Here is a 6335-nt window from a genome sequence, read left to right on the forward strand (position 1 = left end):
AGAGACGACTAAGAGGCTTGGCGTCAGGAAGGGCATCCGGCCATAAAAAAAACAAAAAAAAAACATTGCCTCAAAAATGGAACCATGACAATTACAACTACATATGGGCAGGGTACAGCCCAAAGTGGAGATCGGTTTCTGAGGTTTGGGACATGGAATGTAGGGACAATGACAGGGAGATCAGGAGAAGTGGTGGAAGTATTGGTCAGAAGAAGAGTGGACATATGTTGTGTGCAAGAGACGAGATGGAAGGGAAATGGTGTGAGAATGGTGAAGGGTAGGCAGGGACAGAAATACAAGTTTGTGTGGCAAGGGTGCCTGGAGGGCGTGAATGTTGTTGGTGTCCTGTTTTCTGAGGAGTTTGTAGACAGTGTGGTGAGTGTGACGAGAGTGAGTGATAGGTTGATGATGGTGAAAATGATGATTGGAAACCTCTTGGTGAACGTCATCTCGGGATATGCTCCGCAGGTTGGTCGAAGCGATGAAGAAAAGGACAAGTTCTGGTGTGCGAAAGAGAAGCTGATGGAAAACGTGAAAGATGAGGAAGTTGTTGTGGTAGGAGAAGACCTAAATGGACATGTGGGAAGGAGTATGGATGGTTTTGACGGAGTTCATGGGGGTTACGGATATGATGTGAGAAATGGAGAAGGTGAAAGGATTTTGGAGTTTGCTGATGGAGCTGATTTGTTGATTTGTAATACTCAGTTCCAGAAAGAGGATAATAAGCTTGTTACATACACGTCAGGTGGGTCGACGACAACCGTTGACTACCTGATGGTGCGTAGGCGAGATAGGGGGCACCTCCGGGACACAAAGGTGATCCCGGGGGAGGAGGCTGTTTCACAGCACCACTTGGTTGTCTGCGACGTAAGGGTGAAAGGTGCGAGGAGAGCTCGGCGGATTAAGTACCAACCGAGAATGAAGGTGTGGAGGTTGAAAGAGGTGACAGTAAGGGAGGCATTAAAAGAGAGGCTGAGTAGGGTCGAGGATGATGTGGTTGAGCTTGAAAGTGGTTGGATGTCCATGAAAGCTAGTCTGTTGGGAGCCGTTGGTGAGGTATATGGATAGACAAAAGGACCACCGAGGCACTCGGAAACATGGTGGTGGGATGATGAAGTTGGAAAGGGGATTAACGAGAAGAGGAAGAAGTTCAAGGAGTGGCAGAAGGCGAAGGGTACGGGAGCAAAAACAGCAGAGCATGAAAGTTATAAGGCAGCCAAGAGGGCTGCAAAGAAAGAGGTAGCAAAGGCGCAGGAGGCATGTAGGAAAATGTTCGGAGAAAGCTTGAATTCAGAAGAGGGTCAGAAAGCAGTATTCAGGATTGCAAAGCAGATAGGTAAAGAGAGGTGTGATGTGATGGGGGTGAGTTGCTTGAAGGATGAAGTGAGACAAATCGTTGTCGACCCAGATGGAATTAAAGGAAGATGGAAAATATATATGGAAATGCTGTTGAATACAGAGAATGAATGGGATGGCAACATAGAGAGTAACCCAGTTTTAGGACCGGCAGAGAAGATAACTGAGAAGGAAGTTGAGGAAGCGATAAAAGCAATGAAGGGTAGAAAAGCTGGAGGACCGACGGGAGTTGTGGGAGATATGTTGAAGGCAGCAGGAAGTTGGGGTGTGAAGAGAATGACAGAGATCTGTAATCTGGTGGTGAAAGAAGGCCGCATTCCAGTGGCTTGGGAACTGAGTACCCTCGTCCCTCTATACTAGGGGAAAGGTTACCCTCTGGAGTGTGGCTCGTACCGAGCGATAAAGTTATTGGAGCATGGAATGAAGGTATTGGAAAGAGTGTTGGAGAGGCGGATAAGGAAGAAAGTGAAGATCGACGAAATGCAGTTTGGATTCATGCCAGGAAGAGGAACGACAGACGTGCTTTTCATTGTGAGGCAGTTGCAGGAGAAGTACATGGATAAGAGGAAGAAGTTGTTTCTTGGGTTTGTTGATGTGGAGAAAGCATTCGATAGGGTACCACGCAAAGTATTGACATGGGCATTGAGGAAGTTAGGAGTGGAGGAATGGTTGATCAGAGAAGTGATGGCAATGTACAAAAGAGCGCGCACAGCTGTAAGGACGAAGGACGGGAACAGTGGTGAGTTTGAGGTGAAGGTGGGAGTGCATCAAGGGGTCGGTACTAAGTCCACTACTATTTGTAGCTGTGATGGAGGTGCTGGCTCAGAACGTAAAGGAGGGTTTACCGTGGGAGTTGTTGTATGCAGATGATCTGGTGTTGATTGCGGAAAGTATGGATGGACTGAAGGAAAAGATGAACACGTGGAAGGAATGTATGGAGACAAAAGGTCTGAAGGTGAATATCGGAAAGACGAAGGTGATGGCAAGTGGTAAAGCATGTGGTGAGGTGGAAAGAACTGGGAAGTGGCCCTGTGCTGTGTGTAGGAAGGGTGTCGGAGTGAACTCCATTCAATGTACAATGTGCGCTGAGTGGGTTCATCAAAAATGTAGTGGTCTGAGAGGGTCATTAACCAGTGTGGCAGCTACATTCAAGTGTAAGGTGTGCACAGAGGGAGCTGCAGATGGAGGAAATGTTGAGTTGGATCTTGGAGACGGCGTGAAGCTGGAAGGTGTGAAAACATTTTGCTACCTCGGAGACATGCTGAATGGAGAAGGTGGATCAGACTCGGCAACGGTTGCTCGAGTGAGATGTGCATGGAAGAAGTTTCGGTAACTGAGTGGCGTGCTGATGGTGAGGGGAGTGTCGTTGAAGCTGAAGGGAAAGGTGTATGCTGCATGTGTGAGAAGTGTTATGATTTATGGGAGCGAGACATGGGTAATGAACGTAGAGCAGCAACGAAGGTTGGAAAGGGTGGAAATGCGAATGGTTCGACGGATGTGCGGAGTATCGTTGAGAGAGAGGAAGACAAATGATGAATTGCGAAAGATGATGGGAATAGAGCCTGTGATTGATGCTGTGAAGAGGAACAGGTTGTTATGGTTTGGTCATGTGTTGAGGAAGGATGAAAGTGACTGGTTGAGAAGAGTGATGGAAATGAATGTAGAAGGAAGCAGAGGATGGGGAAGACCGAGAAAGACTTGGCTAAAGATGGTGGAAGAAGAAATGCGGGCAAGGGGGTTAACAAAGAGAGATGCAGAAAATAGGGGAAAATGGAGAAGATTGTCATGGGGACCGCAAGGCTAACCCCCGCTCTAGCAGCGGAAATGGCCTTTAAAATGCATGTTGTTTTGTTGTTTGTATTTCGTAGGATGTAGCTGGGATGACTTCCTACTTCTATTGTATGGACAGAACAAATTACTCACGATGGCTCCCCATATACCTTTGCGACATTCATCAACTACCAGAGAAGTTTCCTTGAGTACACGAAGAGTTCATGAAGGGCAACCACGCTGTATGTAGATCCAGCCAGCCATTTAGTCGTGTCTGGACTGACATGGCTCTGGAGCAGTCCATCAACCTTGACTCTAAGAAGAGAGGAGGGATTGTAGGTATCACCCTGAAGCAACAGGCCCTAGACAGATGGTGCTTGACAAGCCATGAGCGAGCAGCAATTACATCGGCAACAAAGGAGATGTGTGATATTCAAGACGGTGAGAGGATCGGAACACACAAAGAAACTGGTGCGGCCAGGCGAAAGAGAGACGAAGAAGATGTCCAGAAGCTGATGTCTATTTTCAAATCTGGCCTTGCAACAAATCCGTTCGACACTGATACTCTTGAAGGAGATGAGTGTCAGCCCCTCATTAACATCATATCAGGTGTGATGCTCCCACAAGCTGTTGCAGTGCGTCTTGTGACAGCACGAGATATTGGTCAGGAGCAACTGAAAGAGTTTGTTTCCAAACGCCTCGACACAAATGAGAAGGGGTTCTGGGACACACTGCACACATGAATATCATGACATTTGCATCAATGGCAAAGAAAAAGACGATGAAATCAGCAAAAGACAAGACAGCTGCCGTCAGTGCAGATCGAGATATCTTTGGCAGATTACTCATTGTTGCTAAAGCACGTGATGTCAACCTCAAGGAAGTCCTCGCACATGAACTATCATCTGTGCCTCATGCATTGGCACATTCTGACGGCAGTATGCGTAAGAATGTGAAGAGTGATCTGCTAGCAGAGTTGGAAACAAAAGCTGATGTGTTGCCAAATCTTCCATATAATGAAGCACCACTACCCACTGCTAATGTCATTGATGCGATGGCATTGGTCCAAATGGCGAAATCTGGCGGCACTAAGACATTTGGCCAATTGGCAGAGAAGTATTATGATCTGATATCAGCACCATTTGGGAAGAATGGCTGCAACAGGGTAGATGTGGTCTTTGATCGCTACGATCACCGTTACTCTATCAAGACCGGAGAACGCATGCGACGAGGGTCTTCTACATAACTGGAGATTAAGATATTGGGACCCAGTACACCTCTACCTGAACAATGGGACAAATATATACTTCATCCAAACAACAAGCAAATTTATGTGCATTCCTATGTGATCGATGGTGCCAAACTGCACCAGAAAAACTAGCACCAGGCAATCAGCTGGGCCTCGGTGGTGGCTTCAAGAACGGAAAGGAGTGCAAGCTGATCGTAAGAGGGCATGTGACTAAACACTCACCTCTGGAGTCTGACCACGAAGAAGCAGACACCAGGCTTCTTCTGCATGCTCACAATGCGTCATATGACCTCCCACAGGTGATCGTGCAATCACCAGATACTGACGTTGCAGTCATATGCATACACATGTACGCCTCAATGAGATGCCAAAAACTTTGGTTTCATAATGGAATAAAGGAAAAGTTGCGACACATACCAATCCACGAAATAGTCTTGGCCATTGGTCCAGAAGTATGGAAAGCACTCCCATCATTGCATGCACTAACAGGAAGTGACACGACGAGTGCCTTCAGTGGAATTGGTAAGAAGACAGCTTTGAGGTAACTTCAGGACGGTAAAGACCACCAACAGAAAGTGTCACAACTGGGAGATATTATCCCACCGACAGAGGATACTGTCCGTGCTTGTGGACAGTTCATATGCTCCCTGTACACAACAGCTCAGGCAGCAGGTGACACGGCGGACGAAATCAGATATTGGATGTTCAGCCAGAAGAGGCAGAAGAGTGAATGCCTACCACCAACATCTGACAGTATTAGGCAACACATTTGTCGAGCTAACTATCAGTCATTCATCTGGAAGAAGTCATTGCTCCCCAACCAAGCACAACCAAAGCCAGATGGTAATGGATGGAACATCAAAGATGGAACTCTCCAGCCCACCCTCATGACGAAAGACCCTGCTCCAGTTGGACTAGTTGAGCTGACCGCGTGCAAGTGTAAAGTGTCTGCATGTCAACGCAGCCATATATGTGCCTGCAAGAACAATAACATGCCATGCACAGAAGCCTGCACTTGCATGGGAGGTGAACAATGCAAAAACCCAAACGAAGAACCGACCACAAGCGACTCAGAAGATGATGATGATGAGGAAGATTAATGATGACATTTTCGTCATTTTATACCACTTAGAGAATGATTCAGAAGCAAAATATGTGTTTATTTTAATAATAAAACAAATAACAGTTATATGTTCACATTGTAATGTTCAGTGAATGACTATGGTTATGATACGCAGCCAGATTTGACCTGGTGAGATATTTTTGCTGAGATTACTTGTGGACTTTTGGTCATAACAGGAGTGGGGTTGATGATTTAAGAGGAAATGAATTCTAGATTTTTCTGACTTTACTTAAGGATTGTCCAATTTTGTTTCTTGAAAAGATCATAAAGATATATCGTATTACAACCATAACCGCATTTGAACAACAAAGATGATATTGCATAATTAGTCGAAAAGCAAAAACTACATATTTCAGCGATTTTGTGTGTTTTGGGTATAATACAAGGTATAATAATAATTTTTTTTTTTAAATCATACTTGAACAGCATAACGAAAATCCCCTCATACTTCCCACTATCCTTTTAATTATAATATTGAAGAATCCATATTGGAAGAGCTGAAAAAAACAAAAATACAAAAAAAAAATCGTCAATTTCGAGCTTTACGCTACCCCTTAATAGAAAAGTGGCTGCCATTTATTGTTGCTGCCACAATATAACTGTACATCAGGGCTGGATTTGTTCTCCAGATGTATCCCAAGCACCCTGAAATGACAAACCAACTGTGTCGTGGGTGTTGCACGAAACTCATTTTCTAGGCCTCTCTTGAAAACTGGCTCCTGGACTATCAGTCCAAATCCCTCCACAACATTTTGAGATATCCTGCTATGTATCGTTTTTGGCCTTTTCACTCAATGGTGAAGAATCACTTTTAAAATTCTAGTAGCCGGATCCGGA

This window comes from Myxine glutinosa, chromosome 2 (assembly GCF_964187855.1).
Source record: "Myxine glutinosa chromosome 2, kmMyxGlut1.1, whole genome shotgun sequence".
Classification (NCBI taxonomy): Eukaryota; Metazoa; Chordata; class Myxini; order Myxiniformes; family Myxinidae; genus Myxine; species Myxine glutinosa.